Below are 24980 nucleotides of genomic sequence, written 5' to 3'. Positions count from 1 at the left end.
ATTAGAATATTCTTATGATACAAATTGTCGCTATGTCATATCAAAATATGGTAATTGACCTAAATAGGTACCTACATTTAGTATTTGTAATAACTCAAGTATTAAACTAAATGATTGGAAAATAAATATGTATGTAGTTTTAATGCAATTCCCTTTATTTAAAGGTAATAAATAGTTGTTTTGATATTTACAAATAAACACTTCACAATAATACCTATAGTTCATATAAACATAATAAATAAACTCGATAAGTTTTAATAATATACAGCTACACATCCCTAATCAGAAGCGAGAGATTATAAAAAAAAGGATGGTTGCCCGCGCCATTGGCATGTATACATGCCAATGGGGCGTAACTGATAGAGAATAGTGCTGTAACTTGCTGCAATTTTATATGTATTTTTGTATCTCAAAAGGTTGATTTTTTTTGTTGATAGTTGCTATAAATGTGGTCTTAAGTTTTTACAGTAGGAGATGAGGTTAAATAAATATTATTTTTGTGTTAAATAAGCTGTTTATTCAAATATTCAGACGTGAATTATTATGTTTATCGATAACATTTTGGACTCACTACTATTTTCAAGGTTATCTCATTGAATTTGTGGCTTGGCGTGGAGGGCACGGCGATGCGTTTTTGCTCTGGCGGTCAAAAGGTTAAACGCTTTGTAAATAGATACTCCAAGTCATAATATAATATTACACAACACAAACCACGCGATGTTTTCATAATCTTATAAAGCGATTAGTATAGGTTATTGATCCTAAAAATATATATTTAGACAAATTTAAGGTACACTAAAGCTGCTAGATACAAAAATAATGGTAAGTATAAGCTTCAGCACGCCACTTCTTTAGCGTGTAATTACTGGTAAAAATATGTCAGCGTAAAACTCGATTTGAAAATTTTGCGAGATATAGGTAACACACATCACAAACTTTCGCTATTATTACATTAATAGGATAAATGGAAAGAAAGTGTTAAAGTTATAGAAAGAATAAAGACTACTGTAATTATTAACGATACCTCATACCATATTGCTACCATTATCTCTTCTAAAAGCTTCAATCAAGACTATTTCACAAATCACTGCAAAAATTCAAGCCATAGAACATACAATCTCTGCTCTTTTAAGATCATGTAGTTCTTCGAAATCCAGCACTTAACCATCTAGTTGTAAACTCATTCAAAGAAATCGCTTTACATAGTATTTACTGGTAAATGCTAAAACATTCCACGACCTACAAACTAACACGAACGAATTACCCTCATTTCGTCTGTTTTGCTCAATGCCGAACATTCTCAGGTCAAACAATGATTGTTTATGTAACTTGTTATGTAAATATTAAATGTTTATGGGTCGTTTTCAAAATAATTGTACATTACTACAAAATGTTTGTCCCCCTAAAAAATCTTCGAAAAAAATATGGTTACGACTGAAATTAATCATTGTTAACGTTTTACAGACTAAACTTAAGCATACTGCATATCATTTCTGATGAAAAGCAATGAATTGCGATTCAAATTCTTACATAAATTTAATGTGAAAATAAAGTAACAAAAAAAGCTCCATACATTTTTTTATTGTCCCCTATGTGGACGACAATGAAAACCAATATTTTTATCAGAATTTTTGTATGAAACCTCCTATTTTTTTGTATCATAATTAAAAAGCAATGTTTGAAGTGTTATATCTGATAGATTAAACTATTTAAATTACCTTAAATAAACGAAGAATGACGTATTATAAAAATGTCCCTATCAATCGTTACAATTTCGTGACACTGATTTATTGACATAATTGACCAACTTCTTGTATCACAAAGAGGAGGAATCTCACTCTAATCATTGGCAACACTGGTCATGTCACGAAAAGTAAGGTCACATTAACGCGCCGCCATTTTGTTTGTTGTCCAGACACGGAAGAAGTCCTGTAGTGTGCTGTGCAAAAAATTTAGTTACATTTTCCTGACGACGTATTCTCAACAAAAGTAAGTACATTTTGAAGAATTCACCTACCGCAATTGTAATATACTTAAATTATGACTAGAGTAATAGATTACACTTTCAATCTAATGGTAAATGTGATTATATTTTGTGTAAAAGTATTTCTTAGGTTATTTTTTACATGTTACTGACGAACAATTTCTTGACATTTACTGACGTCAGTAAATTGTAGACGGTAAAGCTGTGGTCTCATGTGTAAAGTATGAAAATAAGATATTAAAATGTGTGTTAAATTAATGTAACGAATAAAAATAAAGGAGAAAAACAATAAATCTCTCAAGATTATTTTTTTGTAACTACAGGCCATACTTTTTTAAACCATGATGTAGGGTTAGTAAAGTCGGGCTTAGGGACTTGACTTTTCCTGGGATTTGATAACTTTTTTATAGTGAAAGCGGATCAGTGAGTCTTGGCCTCCAATTTTACAAGTGGTTTCTGATGGGATAACGCTTGCCTTATTGCATTTAGTGTTGATCGCTTTTCCACCCACACGAGTGATGCTTACTTTTGTTTTTATTTTTATTCAAAATACATATATCCAACAGCTTTTTTTAGTTTCAGAATGCCGCTAACCGGTGCCGAACGGCAAAAAAATACATTGAAAAACTTAAAAAAGCAAAACCCTGAAAAATATGAAAAGAAAAGGAAAAAACACCTCGAGAAAGTGAAACAAAGACAAAGAAAAATATCAGATCTTAATGACAGTGAAAAAGAAGCTCGAAGACAAAAATGGAAAGCAGCTAATGATAGAAGAAAATAAAAGGAAAACCAAACAGAGAATTATAAAAATTGATTGTTTCTTGATTATTTTGTAACTAAAAATATATTTTTTTTAACTAGTGACTTCTTACTTTTTTATATGTAATATTACCTTATTCTGAATACAGCCTTACTTTTACAACTTCGTGACATTTCCTAACGAAACAGTTTACTGACAATTTCGTGATGTACAAATATTTTGAAAATAACCCTTATCAATTATAGTGATGTCTTCGTTATGGTTTTTTACAGGTGCGAAGTGAAGGCAGTGACGAATCAAAAGGACACATCTTAGAGTGAAGGTGTAGGTATACCTAATTCTTACCGTATGAGCAGTGTGTTAGACAGTTAGAAGGTTAAATCTAGGGAAAGTTATCGACTAATAATAAGCAGAAAAATTGTAAGGTCAACCGGGGCAAATGCAACTAAAAAATAACAAGTTTCAAGTTTGATCGGTTGCAGTTATCTCCTTTTATATTTGGTCATTTATTTGACCCATTTAGTGATTTTTGTATTTATTCAAGATTATTTTCAACCAATCAAGCAATACAGTAGTCTTATAAATAACTGGTAGTGAGAATATTTCCTAAAATTGGTAGAAAAAGTTACATTAACCCCTAGTCGGGGGTAAATGCAACTAACTGCCATAGCTCTTCTTCTATTTCATATAAAACAACGAATATAGAATATATTTATGAGATTTCATGTTATTCATAGGATTTTGAACTGGATTACCGTGTAGCAAGGACGAGTTTTCAGGAAAAATCTTATTTTTCTGATTGTGGGGCAAATGCAACTATTTGTTAGAGAATTAGTGTGGGGAATGCAAAAAACTTATTCATCGATATATTTTTATTATTCTATATATATATATACAATAACGTTATCTATACAATAACGTTGCGATCGTAGATGGCGCTGCATTATTTAGAGGAAAAACTCATGTACCTACTTTGATTTACCACTTTAAATCGCAACAAAAAAAAATAACAGTGTACTACCTACTAAGTCAATTTTAGTTTTTGGTCAGAACAAATAATATTCTTTGTGTTAAATATTGTTTAAAACGTAAACCAAACAAAATACGTTTATTAGTTAATCAACCGTTTACTAAAAATTACTTGAACAATCACAGAACTATCCTACCTATCGTTTTTAGTTACTTATATTCTTTAACCACGCTTTATCTAATTTGAATTTTACTTATGAACCCGTCTCTGGGTATAATATCGAAGAAATAATCGATGGTTCTTCTTAAATTAATCATAAAGAAAGTATATTTTGACTACCAAGAAGGATACATAATAAAAATATCGACACTGTCACATCACTAGTGTTTTTAGTTTCATACAAAAATATAAGGGGCTATTGTAACTAACCTCACAGTTGCAATAACCCCACAGTGAAATTTTCATGAGGCAATTGTAACTGCATCAATAACACAAAATAGAGTCAACTAACGCACTAAAAATATAAATGAAATAAGCTTAACGGCTTGTGATAATCGTGTCCAATCAAAAACACCTGCAAAAAATCACTCCTAAACAATTTTTTTGTCTGCAAAACTCGACACCTGTTTTTACGCACAACAACTTCAAAATAGCGGTTTGACACAATGGCCTATCAATCAAATAGTTTTCATCGTAGGGGCACCATCTATTACTTGTAAGATTTATTAGTCGTTGAGTTATTGAATCATAGGTGGCGATTTATTACAACAACTCTAATAAATTAGTTATGATAACTAGTTGCAATAGCCCCATAGTTGCATTTGCCCCGGTTGACCCTATAAGTAATGTTGATGACATATCAAATGAATTAGAGTGTTTTGCTGATACTTCTCTATACACTGTTTACAGAATTCGTGGTTACTCTTTTCTAGCTACAAAATGACGACTCAAAAGCGCTTATAATTGAAAGGTTTGTAAAGCTGTTTGAACACTACTACTGTGTATTAGTTTTCAGTTTTTATGATTTATTTTCTACCCTCCATATTGTATAGTTTTAATCATAATGTATAGAAATAAGAAGGTACCTTGTGGTAAATATTATATTCTCTACACTCTACAGGACTTTATAAAATAGGTATTTACTTATTATTGTTTTAGTACTTTAATTTGTACTTATATTATAAAAGTACATACTTTAATTTGTTAGTTATTTTAGTTTTCATTGGCTAGCTTAAGTTGAAAATCATGTATAGAGTGTAAACACAAATCGTTATTTAATATGCAAATGAAGACTTGACATAACTATCAAGGGTATTACGGTAATTGTGACCTTGCAGAAATACGTTGTTATCAAATTTTGTAATGAGCAAAATACAACAATAATAAACAAAAATTACATAATAAATTATTCAAGTATTTGGCTATTTCTTGTGACTGTGTTCTTCAACAGTAATACATACTTACAAATATTATAACCGTAATTTGTGATTCTGTTATCTATAAAAAACGAGATCATAATATATTACAAATTCTGGAAATACACTTTTGTTGTAATATTGAAAAAATCAAATTAAGCATCGCGTCGTAGCTTAGTGGAAATTAATGCTCAGTTAGGTACTTAATTTATAGATAATATTTTCTGAAAGATTTTTATTGGAAACTTTTAGCTGACTTGCGATAGTAATATATATATACGTTTTCTTCAAACAAAACAAACTTACTTTCTCAATTGGCCATCTACAAGAAAATTTCCTAGTTCATTATAAAATCGAACTCTCACACTTTGCAAAAAAATGCGAACAATCGTTTGGTTCCGATCATTTCTTTCTTTCTTATTTGAATTAATTAAGATACATGAATACAATGGTGTTAGGTTTTATGAAGCTTATTAATACTTCAATTAAATGAACGTTTAAAATGTTTTGTGTTCCAAAGCAAAAGTTCATTCTCAAAAGAGAATGAAGAAAAATTTCTTCTGCTAAATATGTATTAGGTTGGTTAGCAGGCATCTATTAACTATCGTTATCTTATATCAATTATTACATGTATATATTATTATATACAGTGTAAAATAAAAATATAGCTAGATGATACTCAGTAAATATGTACCTAGTTTAGTATTTCTATAAATATTAGTCTTTGAATGAAATAGATTAAAATCAAATGAGCTTCAAGATGTTTGTGTTGCCAAAAATTACAAGAAAATTTGGTCCATTATACCTATATATCTGTATATCGTATGTAGAGCAAAGCTAGAGCCTAAAGCTAGCATATTTATTAAATGTTTTTACTTTTTAGTTACATACGTTATAATATTTTAATAATTTTACTGCCTAAGTATCTATCAATAGGTGTAATTATAATTGAATTAAGTATAAGTAACCGGTAACAGAAATGAAACCGAGTTTAATGGTCTTTAATTTATTCTAATACCCTTTATCCTGGATATTGGAAGTTTCGCAATGTGCACTTAAACACAGAACAACTATTCTTGTATGAATTTCAAAGCAATAAATTATTTTTTTATAGTTACGAACATTAATATTCGTAGTTAATTTATATAACGTTTGATATTTTTGTGTTAATAATTTTTAATGAAAGAGAATGTTCAAGTACATGGGAAGTGTTGCTTAAGTTTGCTAAAGAACGTAAAATTTGTTGGCAAAAAGATAATTTAAATATCTAGTAACTGACGGTATATATACATATATATATACCGTCAGTTACTAGATATATAGGTAAAACTGTACATTATAGGGCGTGGAATTTGGGGGTAGTGGGGGGTGGAGAGAGGGGGGGTGGGTACTAGGAACTTCCCCTGTAAAGGGGGGGGCGCGAAAATTAATAGTTTTCGAGATATTTACAAATTAAGTTTTGGTCCGCCTAAAGCAAAGGGGGCGCAAAGTAAGGACTTAGAAAATTTTTGATCTAAAGTGAAAATTGTATAGGAATCATAAAATACATAATTTTTATTCAAAACGCTAAAATAAGCATGTTTTATAAAAAAAACTTTTTCTCTAAAATATAAAATGGCCGAGATATTCGCCCTCAAAGATTGATGATAAAACCTAACCTAACCCTTTCCCTATCTCCTCATGTCTTTTTTATATTGTCTCAGACACTGCCTTAGCTCCGGCGCTACGGGAAGTGCAGCCCTTCCGCCCTTGCGTGACAAAGCACGGTCGCCCGTACTCCACTTCGCAGCTTCAGCTTATTGGTCGCCTTCGGCGACCAGCCTCAGCCGCTCCGCTCCGCACGGCTCCCGAGCTTTGTCACGGCGGGCGAGGGCTGCTCTCCCTCCGCGCCTCCGGCTTTTTACATACACTCTAGGGGTAGGGCAGACAAGACCACGTGGAATTCGGGGTTGACAGCTTCGGTTCTGTGGCAAGTCTTATGATAATGCAATGCTTATTTTAGCGTAACTTTTTTTAGCTAGATTCGGACTTTCGCAGCTTAATATTGAATACATAATATTCCATCATTGAAAAAATTTACATTTTACAATCCGTCATGTATCTTGGTAATTATCAAGTTTAGAGAAAAGTTGCCCCAACAAAACATGCTTTTATTAGCGTAATCTTTACGATAAAACAATAATAAATAGGTGTTATAATGATACCAACTCCATCAAAAATCCTTAATACCGCAAACGTCCTTAATATGCAAAAAAGACGCCAGGTACACTTTGCCACTTTACTTTTTGGATTGATGCAGTCGAAAATACCCGCATATCTCTACGAAAAACTCGCACGGGTAGGTGAACGAAGTGCCTTAAACTACCTAACCAGGTCTGCAAACTGTAAACTGTCCATACCCAAGCACCACTCAGCAGCTTTCAAGGGTAGCTTTCGATACAATGCCACTAAGTGTTGGAACAACATTCCGCCTCCATTAACCAATTTGACAAATATTAATAATTTTCGTTCCCAATACCGGAAACATATTTTAAAATCCTGTTCCAACCCTTAGTGCATTTGTATCGAATTACACATAAACTTTATTTAATATTTATTTTATTTTATTTACCGGTTATAATATAACATAATACCACAGAATACTTAATAGTAGCTAAACGCTACAGAACGGACACTCTCCGCCTCCCGCCAAAATTAAACTTACCTCACCCCCGCGCGATCAGACATAAAATGGGCCATATTTTTCTGCAAGGACGATATGCAACGAAGATTGACAACATTAATCAAATTGACTTAAAGTAATTTTATTATTTTTGATTTGTGATTATCGTTTTTCGTAGAAAATGGTTAGATATTGTGCTGTTTACGGATGTATTTCATCAGAAAAACGCGAATTTTTTTTTACGCTAGTCACAAATGTGCCAACCATAAAGCGTTAACACACACATTTGCAGTCTCTACAGTGTGACTGTCAAAACGATCATTTTGTATGGAGTGTCCGGGGTGTGATAATACTATATACGCATTTACTTTCTGCCTATTTATCACTATAATTATTAACATTGTATACATAATTTCATTTTATTTATTTACATTATATACATAATTACATACTGATATTATATCTACCTATATTACATGTTTTAACTGATGTATTTATTTATTTATTAGTATCTATCTTATTATTGGAAATATATCTCACATAATATACTCATTTTAAATTATCCCTATATACAACTCTAGACTGAAACTCCAATAGTCACTTGGGGTCACTGAAAATCAGTGGTGGTAAGGTATTAATCACCTTGCCATCATAAACTGAGCTGGCTCCATTTGTCAGGTCACTCACTGCCACATTACCAACTGTTTTCTCAGGAATAAGATGCTTTTATTTTTACAGCCGTACAAATAAACGAGTTATAACATTTTATGCAAAGAATAAACTAAGAATAAGGAAAAATCATACAAATAAACACGAAATAAATGTAACCTAGTATAACTTCGTAATAAATATTCATACTAAGGGCGCTTGTGCACTACAAGGAATTTTACTGTCCGGCATTCCGATTTTTTACGGTCCGGTGTGGCATGAAAAAACCGATGAATTGCTTGTGCACCTGTCCGTCTTTACTCGGATCAGTGCGGTACAGTTCAAGGAAGTTTGGCGGTATAATGCTATCATAAATGATTGTTTTTGCATTTTTCAAGAATTACGAGTAAAAAATATAGAAGGTGAAATATTATATTATTTCGTTATAATAAAAAGTAAAGTTCCGTAAGAGATTTAAAATGCGTGTTTCACTTATTTATTTTAATCGGTGACGAGGAGCTAAAGCTATTCCCACTTGAACTTTAACTTACCAACACTTACTTAGATAATAATTATAGGTCAATGCTTGGTCAATGTATATAAAATAACAATACCGACTTCTCAAATCTCATTGCCAACTAAAAGAAAGTAAAACAAGAGCTTGCTTTCAATTGGCATATGCAGTAAAAACAGTAAAATCCAAGCAAGTGGGCATTCGAAAACAATTATACCTACAGCGACTCGTAGACATAAAAAACCATCCGGAATAGGGAAAAGTAAAATGTCGGACAGTAAAATTACGTATAGTGCACAAGCTAGTATATAGATTAATGGCGTGCCATACCGGACCGTAAAAAATCGGAATGCCGGACCGTAAAATTCCTTGTAGTGGACAAACGCCCTAATGCTATTCCGTCCTTATTCCGGCTACCACCCTAGTATAAGTCTGACATAACTGAGTTATAACGTATCTTTTAGTACATTGTGCTGTGTTTTACAAGTTTTAGAACCAATTTTCAATCTAAATTTGAGATAATAGCAATGAGAGTAATACGAGAAGTAGAAAATGTTGAGCAAATTAATAATTTCATTACGTACTTATTGAAATGGAATATTTTGTATGAAATGTCAAAATATACGAAATTATGAAAAACTGATATTTATAATAATTTATTTATTTACGACATGCGCCAAACCATACATACATAAAACACTTATTTCTAAACTTATCACAATACTATAAACTTTCGTTGAAAATATAAATCTTCTAAGCCTGGAGTTGTATGTTTTGAGTACCAGTTATTTGGTAATTCTCTATCTCAAGGTGGGTTTATCTTCTGTTCTCTGGATATTGGATAGCGTTCTCTTTCATTTGCTTGCATATTTAATGATATATTTAAATTATTTCAAATAAATATTTAAAAAATAAACAGAACATCGTATGATGAAACTTCACAACAAATTCGACGAAGTCAAACGAGCGTCAAAATGACAGCACCAAGGTTTAACCGTAGACAATTTCAATGTTTTTCATAATTTTGTGAATGAATTGCGACGTTGCCGCTCCGCGCCTATTGCATAGCGTGAGCATAGTTTCATCGACGTTATTCCAAATTTATTTGTAAGAAATTATGACATCCTTATTCTTTATTTATTCTTATCATATCTATTCATTGCATAAGGTTTGAATAAGCAAGTTTTTATTTGTACGGCTGTTAGAATTTTTCTTTTATTTCCTTTGTTTTTCCTTTGTAAATGTATATCTTTATGTGATTCTGACAATAAATGTGTTTTATTATTATTATTAAAAATTTTCTAAGTCCTGCGCCCCCTTTGCTTTAGGTATTTTTTTCCAGTTCCACATTGATCTGAAGCAATTAATATTAATTATTACTTTACAATAATAGTTTTCAATACTAGTAATATTGCATTAGCTCTTTGATTTGAAATATGACAGATTTAATGTAATAGACATTAGTATGACCTGTAGTTTTTTTTTTGTTTGAGTGGGAATCGCCCTAAAGTCGCTCCTGGCACTCGCCGGCCGCTGCCGCGGCACTGAACTGCCGCACGTATTATAGGTTTTTTGTGGGGGGAGGAGGGCACACGTAGGTATTTGATTTTTTTTTGCGCGTCGGCGGAGCCCCGCTTCGCGGGGCTCCTATTTCTGTGTAGTTTTTTTTTTAAAGAAACCTAACCTAACCTAACCTAACGGCTAACCTAACCTAAACTAGATTTTTTTTGCGCGTTGACGGAGCCCCGCTTCGCGGGGCTCCTATTTCTGTGTAGTTTTTTTTTTTTAAGAAACCTAACCTAACCTAACCTAACGGCTAACCTAACCTAACTTGATTTTTTTTGCGCGTCGACGACGTCGTAGTTTTTTTTTAAGAAACCTAACCTAACCTAACCTAAAGGCTAACCTAACCTAAACCTAACCTAACGAATTGAGGGTGAATATCTCCGCCATTTTTGATTTTAGAGAAAAGTTGTTCCTATAAAACATGCTTATATTAGCGTTATCTTTACGATAAAACAATAATAAATAGGTGTTAAAATGACACCAACTCCATCAAAAGTCCTGCGCCCCCTTTGCTTTAGTCCAACCCAACTCGCTTTAGTGTTAAAAGGTTATCTAGTAATCCGAATAATCGGACGATTAAATTATTTTATTCATCCGGTAATCGGACGACTAATTTATTTTATTCATCCGTTTAGCGGACGACTAGACACTTCGATTAATATTTTTGTTAAATTATAAATTGCGAATATTAATAATTTTATTTTATTTAATCTATTTTACAAAAACTATACTTAATAATAATTATTTTTAATGTTGTTGTTAAAAAATATACAAATTTCATAAATAAAATTTAAATTATAATATTTTTTTTGTTAGATAGAAATGTTTTACCTGAAATGAAACGCGTTTGACAATCGCTGTAGGTCAATTTGACACTGTCATAACAGTAAGTTCGCGTTTCAAAGATAAAATGGAGTAAAATTTTCCGATTTTCAAAAATTCGTGACTCAAAAACAAAAAGTTTTCGCGCTGTGAAATTTCAGATTTAGGTTCCATAGGACAATAGCTAACCACAAAAAAAATTACGACTCTCAACTCCACGCCCTATAATGTACAGTTTAGCCGTTATATATGTTTAACCAAATCATTGATTTGAATGAAAAATTTTGAGAAGCTATGTCAAAATATGGTCAAATTTTTATACACTGAACACAGGGAATATTATACACCTACTATGTACCTACTTCATAATTTTTGGAGTAAAAGTTTTTCAGGCGAGTTGAGAGTAAAATTTCGAGGTCGTATCATGGTAATACCGTCACATTTCCCTTCATCGTCACGTCAACTCCTCTGGCAATAAACTTGCCAAAGAAATTCCACTTCTGACGCGTGTGCTCGGCTCACACGCTCTTTTTCCAAATACCAAACCCCAAAGTAGGAAAATATCAAATAGGGGATAAAAATTACTCACGGTTTTGTTCGCAGGTAAAACGGTGTACACAGCTAGTCTAGTCATGTAATAAGGATATTTCACGGGTGAATCCATTAGTAGTTAATACCTGCGTTAGATTCTTGCGGTAAAGATAATAAATCATGATTGCTCGACATTCCACAATGTTACAACTCACTTTATATTTTAGTATTTACCGATTCACTCCGCTTATATAGTAAATACAGTATGTAACAATTCTTTTACAGTTTTATAATACTAGCTGACCACGCAACTTCGTCTCTGCAAGGGAATATACCATTTTTGCAACATTTTTCTGAGTTCATGATTTTGGCTCTACCTTCCGAGGTAAATGGATGAAGTAGCTATACGATAGAAAAACAAATTTTCAATTCGAAGCAGTGGTTTCTTAAATGAACGTGTTAAACCAAACAAACTAAAGATTAATCTATATATATTATAAAAAAAAATGAAACCCGTTTCGCGTTGTCACGGCATCACGTGTGAACGGGTGGACCGATTTCGATAATTCTTTTTTAATTATATTCCTTGAAGTACGAGGATGGTTCTTAATCTTATGTAGGGATAAAAAAAAATATACCGGTCGAATTGATAACCTCCTCCTTTTTTTTGAAGTCGGTTAAAAACGTAAATATGTACCACGGGCGAAGCCGGGGCGGACCGCTAGTAACAATATAAGTATGTATACTGTATGTTTAACGATGCTGTATGAAGTGAAGTCTCATATTCAATAACATATTAGTACATAATGAATTTAAAGCTCAAATGTGATGAGCAGGTAGATTAATTTTGCCAACATAATATAAAACATAAGATTTCAGCCTTTTGTTTTTATTTTGGTTCGTTGAAGGTTTCCAAGAAGCTATAAGTTGTAATAAGAATTAGTTGCGCAAAAAACTCGGTTAAAAATACATAAGTAAGTAGAAAATATACCTCGTCATTTAATGATCAGTAATTATGGGGTGTTTTAATGACTTTGAAAATTGGTATCACAAGAAATTGACGTAAATATAGTAGCTATATCTCAATATCTTTTTTGTTGAAATTACTTATTTGGTTCTTTATAGTGGAAGTTCTTAAAAACTACGGGGTTTTCATTGCGTTTTTTTTGTGTTATAATTTTTATATTTAAAAGAGACAAGAATGTAGAGTCATGTTAATATAATATCAATAAATCATTTCGATTAATTTAAAAATGTGTTCAATTAAATGATTACCTACTTAGGTCACAACTCACATAGTATCATAAAGCGTAGAGCCTACCTTGTAGGCTCTACCTGCTACCAGATAAACTTACTTTTGATAAATAGGTAAGTATATATTTAAATGGTAACTAGTTAGGCTATTACAGAAGCTTATAAATTTCTTCATTCACAATTTAAATAATACTATAAACGATTTATGAAAGAGCTTAGAGCCTAGACAGGTAATTTTATAAATCTAGTGGTTTGACCCAAATTTTCAGATGAAAGCCTATTTGCGGTTTTGTTCCATTGTAAATAATATTAAACCATAATAATAATATTATACCTAGCTATTACAGAAACTTTTATGTATTCAATACAATAAATTTTATAAAGTTACAGAATTGAAATTGTAATTCAAAATTATTAATTTTTATGAGAGCAAAAACTCTACATTTTCTTTGAAATAGTTTCGTCTTTATCCTACAATGTTCTGAGTTTTGCAAACTTAGTAACACATGTGTTATCACCAAAAGCTAGTTTACATTGAAAAGTTTACATTAGGTATGTCGAAACGAAGTCTTTTCTTGAATCGAGATAAGTATGAGCATAAAGTTTATCTTAAAACAATAAAAATTTAAAAATAAAATTACCTAAGATTGAATTACTTAAACACAAATCACAACACTTCACTTATTATTTGACGAAAGACTGTAAAAGTTCACGATATTTTATTAACGTTTGTCGTTCTGCGCAACATATTTTAAAATCACGCGCACAACTTGACAGCCGCTGCCATACTAACTTGTGATTGGATGTCGAAAACGCGGCAAAGCAGTACGCGATTATGTCAAGACGGAGTTGCTGATTATCAAAATTCTGCATGTAAATGGGGAGAAGAATTGCTAATATAATTTAAATGTATTCTATTATTATTTCATAGTATTTCTGCTTTAGTTATTCATTTATTTATTACATAAAGTAACTAACAATTACAAGTTGGTTACTGATTTCATTGTTTATTTTGTGTGAGACAAGAAAGATATAGGTACCTAATTCTTATTATGAGTGGTATTATCTTCGTAAAAATTTAATTAATTTAATTCATAAAAATTTAATTCAATATTTTTGCATTCCTCAGAAAAACAATTTAAGCTTATAACTTAAAATTGATATACTTAAACTAGTTTGGGATAAAATTGGTCTTAGAAAATTTGATATGTCTAAAACAGATTAGTTACTTAGTTAGTAGCTAGTGAAAAAAACTTTTTACGTAATCAAATACATATATAGTTAAGTACTAGAATTCTAAGACGGAACAGTAACAACATTGAGATCAAACCGAATTCGTGAATTGAAAGTTGAAATAGACCAAATGCAGCGGAAAGTATAACCCTGAACATACACTTGTTAATAAACATAAACCTTGTCACAGTAATTTGGGACAATTTACAAGATATTAAAGTCTATTTTCACCTGTATATAATTAACATATTTTCCATACAATAGCGCACGATTGCCAGCACTGACTCATTGACTTGAATTTTAAACAGTTGTGCACATATGATAGTCTCTTTTGTCGTCCCATACACTATATACGACTAAGGGAATGCGGAAAATTATACAGTAGGTAATTCTAATAAGTAGATCTCAATAGATACGTAGGTATATAAGTACAAATCAATGACTGCACATCGATAAAGATAGACTGTGATAGAGATTTTATTGATGACACCTTAGAGAAAGGCTGATTTATCTTATATATAGCTGTTAAAGAATTTTAATAATCTTTGTTGAAGTAATATTAATTTAAGGTTCTATGAATAACTACTACCTACATCATACCTTCACATTTAATATATGTATAATAAAAAAATAGTTAAGTAACTAATACTTACCTCTTTTAGAAAAAAATATATATAAATAAACTCAGACTCCTACATTGCTTAACTAATAAACAAGTTTAGGCAGGAGTAAAAAGAAGGTAATAGTATGTGGTGATTTTAATATTGATTTACTTTCACACACACAAACGGCAACACGAATAGTTAATTTGTTTCATTCATTTAATCTGTATAAACTTTTTGATGAGCCCACACGAATAACACCTACTTCTGCAACTTGTATTGATAATATATACTGTGATTGCAAATGTTTAGAAAAATATATTCTCAACACGCTAACTTCGGATCACTGTGGCCAGAAAGTAGTTTTTGAATGGGATTGCATACCTACATTTAAAAGAATTGATGTTAGGCCAATAACTAGAAAAGGCATTCATACATTTAGAAATAATATTGATAATAAACTACCTGACCTGAATAATCAATCCTTTCATAAAAATCCTTGTGAAATGTTTACAAATCTTTTTAAGTTCATTCATAGTGAATATGAAAAAATATTTAAAATTAAATCTTTATCTATTACCAAGGATTTACCATTCAGCCAATGGGCAACTCCTAGTATACCTACACAGATGCAGGAACGTTCTTTATGAGTTATATGGTATGAAACAATATAACAAAGACTTGTCATTTCTTAGTTATGTTAGAAATTATTCAAAAACATTTAAAAAAGTTTGTTTCACTGCCAAGAGTTTGTATATCAGAGACAAAATACGCAACTCTGACAATAAAGTTAAAACGGTTTGGACAATTATTAATGGTGAATTGGGCAAAATCCGATCAAACGATAGTACCATAAAACTTGTCAATTCTGGTAGGGTCATTGACAAAAGTGCTGATGTTGCGCTTGCTTTTGAAGATTTCTTTAGTAGTGTCCCTGCTAGTTTAACTAAGAATTTAAATTCGTCTTCAGCGCTTGCAGAGTCTTTATTGAGGGATCACGTTGCTGAGTGTAACAAATTATTTGAATTGCGACACGTGACTGCTGATGAAATTGTTAAAACTTTTAAAACATTAAATTTAAAAAAAACATGTGATCTCTGGGGTATGTCTGTAAATTTAGTAAATAATATCATAGAAAACATTGCCAATCAACTAGCGTTTATATTTAATCAGTGTTGCGACTGTGGTATATTCCCTGATTTACTAAAGTTTAGCAAAGTTATTCCTTTATTTAAAAGTGGTGACCAAGAAGACAGTAATAACTATAGGCCAATTTCCATATTACCAACTTTGAGCAAAGTCTTCGAGAAACTAATTTTAAACCAATTAAATAGTCATTTTGCATCAAATGGTTTACTGCACGCCAAACAGTATGGTTTCACAAAGGGGCGCTCTACCACTGATGCCGGAGTAGCTCTTTTGTCACATATATACAAAGCATGGGGAAATTCAAAGAATGCTTTGGGGATATTCTGCGACCTTTCTAAGGCTTTCGACTGTGTAGAACATTCCACTCTATTACGGAAATTAAATTTTTATGGTATCAAAGGTTTAGCTCAGGATCTCATAGCTTCATATCTTCAGAACAGGGTACAAACCGTTGTCGTTAATGGAGAGAAATCTCGCGGTGCGCCGATTAACATAGGTGTTCCGCAGGGATCTATCTTAGGACCGTTTTTGTTCTTAGTGTATATTAATGACCTACCTTATTATTTGCAGGATATGTGTGAAATAGTACTGTTTGCAGATGACACCTCATTAATATTTAATGTGGATAGACATGACACAAATGTTAACGAAGTAAACTCTGCTCTTTTACGCATATCCAATTGGTTTAATGCTAATAATTTACTATTAAATACAAAAAAAACAAATTGTGTAGAATTTATCCTCCCAAATGTAAAAAAGGTGAAAAGGAATATTATTTTAAACGGGGAGGTATTGTACCCTGTGGAATCGACTGTTTTTCTTGGTTTGACATTAGATGAGAAGCTTCAATGGGGGGCTCATGTTACCACCACCGCTGCTAAGCTCAGCTCAGCTGCATATGCAGTTAGAAGAATAAGGCATCTCACCGATGAAGAAACGGCTAGATTGGTTTACTTTAGCTACTTTCATAGCATAATGTCCTATGGAATTCTGCTATGGGGCAGGGCTGCAGATATAGAAACTATATTTACACTACAGAAAAGAGCCATACGCTCTATATATAATTTGCGTGCTCGAGACTCACTAAGAGATCTCTTTAAGAATACTGGTATCCTTACTGTACCGTCGCAGTATATATTTAATAATATTTTATATGTACATAATAACGCTTACTTACACACAAAAGTAGGAGATAGACATTGTTATGACACAAGAAACAGAAATAAAATTGAAATGCCATTTTTCCGGCTAGCTAAAGTTAAAAATTCATTTATGGGCCAAGGTATACGCTTCTACAACAGAATTCCTCATAATATTAAAGAGTTTAGTAGTTCTAAATTTAAAACTTATATTAAAAATGTACTTGTCCAGAGAGCCTATTACAGTATTAAGGAATATATGGAAGATAAAAACCCATGGAGGGTTGTCGCGTAAAAACCACAGGACAGTTCTTTGATATTACATATGTAATTTGTAAAATTGTAAGTCTGACATGATTAAAAAGAGCAACTATGGAGTTTCTTGCCGATTCTTCTCCGTAGATACTGCTTTCCGAATCGGTGGTAAATGTTAAAAATATGTACTTAATGACGTTTCAAAAGTGCTTCTAGAAGAAGTCTAATTGAATAAATAAATGTTTGAGTTTTGAGTTTGAGTTAGCTTTTATATAACTTTATTGGAAATAAATCTCAATTTGAATTGAAATTCGACATAGAAATTAGCAGTATTTAACAAACCATAAAAATGTGATAAGGAAGGTCATAGAGTAGACTGAAATCCCACTATAAAAACATTTTCATGTAATAAGTTGTCAAGGAGAGCGCGCGGCTACGACAAGTAGGGCTCGCACAGTACTATTGTCTATTATAATATTCTGCGCTTGCATTTAGAAAAAGTTATTCAGATCTCATGTAGAGGCAAGCGTCTAACAGCTCTACATGCCCTAACTGAAAAAACTCTACATCGTGAAAATATGTTTCACTTCAAAAAAATGTGTGCGTGTAGTTACTAGTGTATACACGTAAGAAGTGAAACTTCTTTATGACCTTATTTTTCAAAAAATAATTTACTATAATATGCATCTTTACAGAAATACGTCGATTCACGCGTGGTAGTAGTAAGAAAAAGATGGCGCGTAACGAAAAAATGTCACGCGTAACGAAAAAATATTATCTACACTAAATTTTTTTCTAACCCCGATAAGGAACTTTCACTTCAAAAACATAAAAGCGTAAGTTAACTATACAGTGTCCCACTATTGGTTTGCATACACTGATCACGTAAGAAATACTTAAACAACAAAATAACATCAAAAAGTTTTTGCTAATTTTTTCCTGAAAATCCATGTTTTCTTCTCTAGCTTCGCGCACCCGGCATATATACCAGTTCGCTAATGTGAGCATTTTGTCTATGAAAACATAATCTTAAACGATAGGTCACGTGCTGGTATCAAAGTTGAGCGGGTAGCTTGTTAGGGGTGTACACATAGAGTTTTAAGAATTCATCTATTTGAAAAAAAACTGCGTCTGGAATTTTATAAGTATTTTTTTACGTACTCAGCGTATGCAAAACTATACCTAACTTCCTTTGAGCTTAGTATACCAACAGTGGGACACCCTGTATATCATTCAAACTATTCAGTTAACCAAATAATATTCACGAAGATTTATAACCTATCTACTTAATACTTATAGATCATCATGCACCGAACATTTCAATAAAGGCTTTTAAATATTTCACAAGCATGATTGAAAGTGTATTTCCCGCCTAAACGAACGTCAATCTTCACAAATTCACCGTGGGACCCAAATAGTGTTTACAATGACTTATTTTCAAGGTATTATCTTTGGTAATGACAAAGACAGAATGGAACTACCCCTGACCTCTGTGCGGATGTGAATTAAATTTATACTATTATATTAAACTACGTAATGGTCATTGTTATATAATCGTTAAGCCCAATAACATTGTAATCACACCTTAATGCGACAATCGACAATGTAACAACAACCTCGTAAAAACTTTTTCTAATAGAGGTGAGAATTTAAATTGGAAATGAGAAAATGAAATCTTGCGGCTTTTTTTTTCAGAAATAAAAGCATCTAAACTATGACCCAAGCAGAATAACTTGTACGTTAGCAATGACAAACGAGGAAATACTTAGTTCATTGAAAAAATAAGTGAATTGTATAATTTATTTTATACTTACCTAGTTACTTACCTACCTACGAAGTACGAATGTTCGCCACTTTTTGAAAATCAGACTCAACTCAACAATGATTTAACTACAGATATAGAAACTATGGGTTCCATTAAATATCTAGGTAAATTAATCTAAAATGATCAATAAACAAAATATGGTTTAATGATTTATTTACTGTTAGACTTAGCGGTGGTATGTACGTGAAGATCCATTATGGTCAAGGTCTACGTCAACCTACATGCACTTCCTTTTACCTTAAAACCTATGTGTTCCGCTTTGTACCAATGTTAAGTACGAAATTGTTTTAATTAATAATTGTTTTGCAACAGGCAGAGGCGTTTTATAACAGATGCCAGATGAAAGCTTTTTAAGGTCCCATAGGCCATAGGCCATAATACCTATAACTATGGTGAAAATCATAGCTGATGATCCTTCGTTTGCGCTCGAGATATCCATTATTTTCTTCTCATTTGATTATAAAAATAACATTGTATTCCAATCCCTACTATTTACAATAATAATTTTGGAAAAATCATAGCCTAGCCTTTTATAACGGTTCCAATAAGAAGCTTCTTTACGGCATGGCAATTATTTAACTGCATCTCATCATTTATTATTTATTGCTAATTTAAATTGTCAAGGTTTTAGTCGTAACAATGATATACGCCCAATACTACTGTAACTAGGCACCTTGAACATCTACCTCTCTCAGAGAAATTTATAGCTAATGAACACAGCTCAAACTTCAATACCTACAGTCAGTACGTTTTATTGTAAAACAAAGTCCTCTGGCAGTCTGGCGCGTTTTTTCTATTTTTTCGCAATAAACTCAAAATATAATTTATCTACTGCGACGAAGGTGACGATTTTCCTATTTATTGTAGTAGTTATGTATTGTTGTTTAGGTTTAAGACAACACGGGCGAAGCCTCGAATGGAAAGCGTATAATAATTATTATTATAATACCTAGGTTTATAAAAATCTATAGACTAAGTAATTAACTACCTATAATACTTATCCGAAATTTTGTTAATGCTTGTTTCTTTTTCAGGAAGACGACCCGACTCGACGGCGATAGTCTAGATTAGCTGCTGCCTGAAGCTCAATTCTGGATGGAGGCTGAATTGAAATATAGGAGATTACATTAAAATATTAATGTAACAATCTTTACCCTGGCTATATCGCACAATACCTATCACATTAAATTAATGTAAATTTATTTTTGTAACAAACCTTAGTTAGTAATAAATGCTTTTTTTTCTAAAACTCAGCGCTGTTCTTATTTGAGTTTATATCTACAACCTATACACTCCTATACACACTATTATTATTTCAAAACCAACCCTGGTGTATTGATTGAAAGCAGTTTATTCTATTTGATAATTTATAACAAATGTTCTACCTATTAAAGTAATTTATCCTATCCTTCTAATAATATTATAAATGCGAAAGTTTGTTAGGATAGGATAATAGGATGGATAGATGTTTGCTACTCTTTCACGCAAATTGTACTGAACCGATTACAATTAAATTTGGTATGTAGGTAGCAGAAGACCCAGAATAAGACATAGGCTAGGTACCTACTATTTGTATATAGGAAATGACACATGAACGGGAACTAAGTATGCGGAATTTTCTTTAAAAACGCGGGCGAAGCCACGGGCGGAAATCTAGTTACCTAATAATAAAAGAAGACGAAGAATAATGTTAGGACCATATTTTAATATTTTTATAATTACTAGGTAACTAAAGAAATTAAGTAGAATGTTGCTAGATAGATTTTCATATTTTAATCCCTCAGCCCCCGGAATCACAGTCGCTCGGTGGTCAAGGGGTTAAGTCAGACTGCAGACACATTCTTTCTTTCATTCATTCTGTTATCAGACTAAAAAATCGAAACTAACTAACTAGGTATAAGTGTTTAGAAATTTTCAGACATCAGTATTTGATACCTACACATCGAATCGTAATATTTCAAAAAATCTAAACATTATTTATTGTTCTAACAGACAATGCTATAATAATAATAGGTACAAGGTGTAGTCCTTAACCCGTTATGTGTATGTGGGTGCATACCACGTACAAGATGGCACCTGTGGGTCTCCTCGTGACTCATCATGAGTCAGTAGGTGTGTGATTTAGATGTACGTGAAAGATATCTAAAATTAAATGTTTGATTTGTAATCATTCATGAATGTTAATTAGATACAGATACGATAAAAAATCCCCTTGGATTATGTAATTGAGAAGGGCGGGGCTTTCCAATAGAGCTAGTTACAGGTGTTTTATTATAACTATGTACCTAACCCTTTATTTTTCCATTCTATATTGAACTATGCCAAATGTTACTTTTAGCCAAAAAAGAGTGCGTTGCACGTGCAAAAGAGAGTGAGTTGCAAAGGTGTATTTTTTTTTAAATATCATCCAAGTTACTTTTACTGAACACAATTTTTTTTCAACAGCCACAACGTACTCTAAATGCAGTTACCATAGTAGGTATCCATTAAGCCACACCTGTATAATTTCGTTACATACATGATACACTAGGAGTAAGTACCTACCTACATAGATAGTCTGTGAATAAAATCAATGATGAAATTGTCTAACTACATACCTAGTGCATCATTCCCCGCGCTTGCGTCCCTGCATGTTCCCTGGGCGTTGCATACGTGGGTATGACCTATATCTAGCAGGCTGAATCAATATATTATTATGAGTTAGGTAGTCTGTTATTGTAAAACATAGCTCCGTGTAATTAGGTACTTTAAAATGTTGCAAGGTATTTAGGTATAGGATGACAATCTAATATTTACATTGTATAAATTGTGGAAGGAAGAAAAGCGAAATGAATTTCAATATTAAATTCGTACACGCTCGACCCGGCCCCGCCCAGGTTGTAATGAAGCTTAAATATTGTATGATAACATTTTTTAAGTGTGGTAAGTTTAAGGCTGCAGTCTAGCAAAATTGCGTTTTCAACAAGTTATTTGACAATTTTTTCCCGGCTAATGAAATGATAAACTGAATTTTTTTTTCTTGTTTAGTAATAGTGTTATATACGCAATGCGCGTGAATTTTTTCACATTTATAAAGTTACTTTATGTTACCTTAATCAGGCCTTCAAGATAAGTCTCTTTCCCCCAAAATCATTTCGAGCTAAGTTTGTGCACTCACTACGTTGCAACCGATTACAATTTACACAATCTGATCAGCGCATTATTATCCTTATATAGTCGTTATTAAAAACTGCTGAATACAATTGCCGAAAAACTTATGATTTTCTTAATTAGAACGTTATAAATTCATTAAATTTCCCATTTTTTGCCTCACAAAATCGATTGATAAATACTGCTAAAAGTTATTTTTTCCATTAATTTATTCGAGTTGGTTGAAGACCAATGAGTATTTATCCTTTAAAAAAATTTTTTTTTGAATTTTGATAATTCTTTAAATATTAAAAAAATATTTAAAATAATAAGGAAAAATCCTAGCGAATTTCTTTAGTCGCGCTCCTTGGGCCGGAGCGTTATGACGTGTGTTCTACGCTCGATTTTCCTTCATACCGAAGTGAATGTTGCTCTACTTCATTAAATTTAATATTTTTGTTAATTGATTATTTTTATCTTAGTTTTGTGCAAATATTCGTATTTTTAAACATTTGATTTCGATATGGAAAATAAACGAAAAAAATACGCGTGTAACTACTAGAAAAAAAATTATCTTCGAACATAAAGTTAATGAAACCAAATAGATTGCAAAGGTGATTGGCAACAATTTCTTTATTTTACGGGGTGTCAGTAAAGGGATGTATATTTCTTTAAAACTAAAGTAAGCTCATAAATTTTCTTATAATATAATTTTTTTGAAGTTCCAAAAATGTTTATTTTTCGTTTGAGAAATACGAAATATAATATAAACTTGTATTGAGAACTTGAACTTCCCAAGTTCATCCGGGGAAATCCCCATACGGGGAAAATGATATGTTTACTCCAAAATTGATCCGAGGTGTTTTAATTTTTTCTTCTAGTCATTTTCAACGTAGCGGCATGTTGTTTGATTATTAATTTTGTAACTTAAATACAGGATGTTGGTTTTATATTCTGATCTTACAGACGCGCTGACAAATTTTGTCCACCATTTCTAGTTTAGTCTACCAACTCTAAGTACCAATATTAAAACGAATGGATTATCATCACATCATCAAAATTCAGTGGGGTTGAGAACTAAACAAACAGAAGTAACAGAGACGCGAAGAATAAAAAAAGAGGACGAACACGATAATTCGTTGATGCTTTCCCTTTTCGACGTATTGTTAGGGTACATCACCAATCTGCAAAAAACAAAACTGATGATTCCCAATTGCTGATTAAAAATGAAAAACAAATAATCGACAACAGTGGTGAAAATTTGCTGATCACAATGAAACATCCTTCAGTGGTAGCAGATTTACTCATTTCAAATGTATCGGTAAACAGCGTAAAGGAGAGGAGGACAGGAAAACATTATGAATGTGGATGGTGGATTGTATACAGGGTGTAATCGATAAGTATGTGCAGCCTGCAGGCAATTATGACGTTATTATTGCAGGTATCAAAAAACTTAAAACTGATATCGAAATTACTTTACCTAATGAGCAAAATGACAATAATAACTTTTTAAAAGTATAACGAGAAATATCTAAAAAATTTACTTTATACACTCCCATATCAAAAAGGGAAAATGGGACTAGTAGAAGTTAAATGTCTAATTCCGGCAAAAGACATGAATGCGGAAGATGCGGTTAAAAAAAATTTAATATTTGAAATACAATGCAAAAAATAACACTTTTGTCATAGATAAGAATCATGACTATTTTTTCCAAATTCAGGGACAACTAAACGTTGCAGAAGCAGAAGTCTGCTTATTTGCTGTTTGGACTGGAGTGAATCATTCGTTAAAAATAGAATATATAAAAAAAGTATGTAACGTTTAGGCAAAATAAAATGATGGACCATTATCAAGATTTTACATAAATTGCCTACTGTCAGAATTGATTGATTCGAGACTTCAGCATTCGATGCCCATCAAGGACCCATCCTATATCATTCAAGCGATTGAAAAAAAAGAGATAAATCCAGTGCAACCGATAAAGCATCAGAATGCTAGCAAAATATTTATTAGGTTTATCAATATAAATCTATATATTATACATAATATAATAAATCTGTAGAAGACGCGAAGACTGACATCCGCGCGGACGGAGTCGCGGGCGGAAGCTAGTCAGAAATAAATATCTTTTGTTTTCATTTGCGTATTTTTCTATTTTATAATTTTTTAACACAAACATTACATTTTTTTTATTAAATACAAAATTTGTTTATCCGTTTTATTAGTTAAACTGAACAACTTTCACTAAGAAACTTAGGTCGAAAAAAATGTATAGAGTTATGCATTTTGTATGGAAAGCTTATTTTTTTTTATATTTCGTCCAAATTTCTTTGTAAAAGTTGATCAGTTATATAAACATGAAGTTGAAGATATCAATAGAAAGTATTCGCAAATTTTGTGTACTGATAAAAAAAAATCACCCGGTGTAATTTTCACGAAAATTGTTTCAAATTGTCATTTTTGGTACTTATTACGAATATTAAATTATACGAATGATTTAATTTTTAAAAATTAAGTGGAG

General features: G+C 31.9%; 1 long non-coding RNA gene across 2 annotated transcripts in view; it reads left to right on the top strand.

The window, feature by feature from the left end:
* The window catches only part of LOC149478443 (uncharacterized), a 32405-nt gene extending 20074 nt beyond the window's left edge, over positions 1-12331 (top strand). The window contains exons 3-4 of one of the 2 annotated variants that reach the window (XR_016317416.1): positions 3017-3068; positions 12158-12331. This is a non-coding gene — a long non-coding RNA (uncharacterized LOC149478443). Of the gene's footprint in view, positions 1-3016; positions 3159-12157 lie in introns of those variants that run through there. The other variant, XR_016317415.1, reaches the window with a different exon arrangement.
* The last annotated feature ends 12649 nt before the right edge of the window (positions 12332-24980 follow it).

This window comes from Colias philodice, chromosome 22 (genome assembly GCF_061535455.1).
Source record: "Colias philodice isolate Cphi_HAF_F1 chromosome 22, ilColPhil1 Martin Lab GWU primary, whole genome shotgun sequence".
Taxonomy (NCBI): Eukaryota; Metazoa; Arthropoda; class Insecta; order Lepidoptera; family Pieridae; genus Colias; species Colias philodice.
Note: the sequence above shows the minus strand (reverse complement) of the source record. Positions and strands in the feature narration are given on the sequence as shown.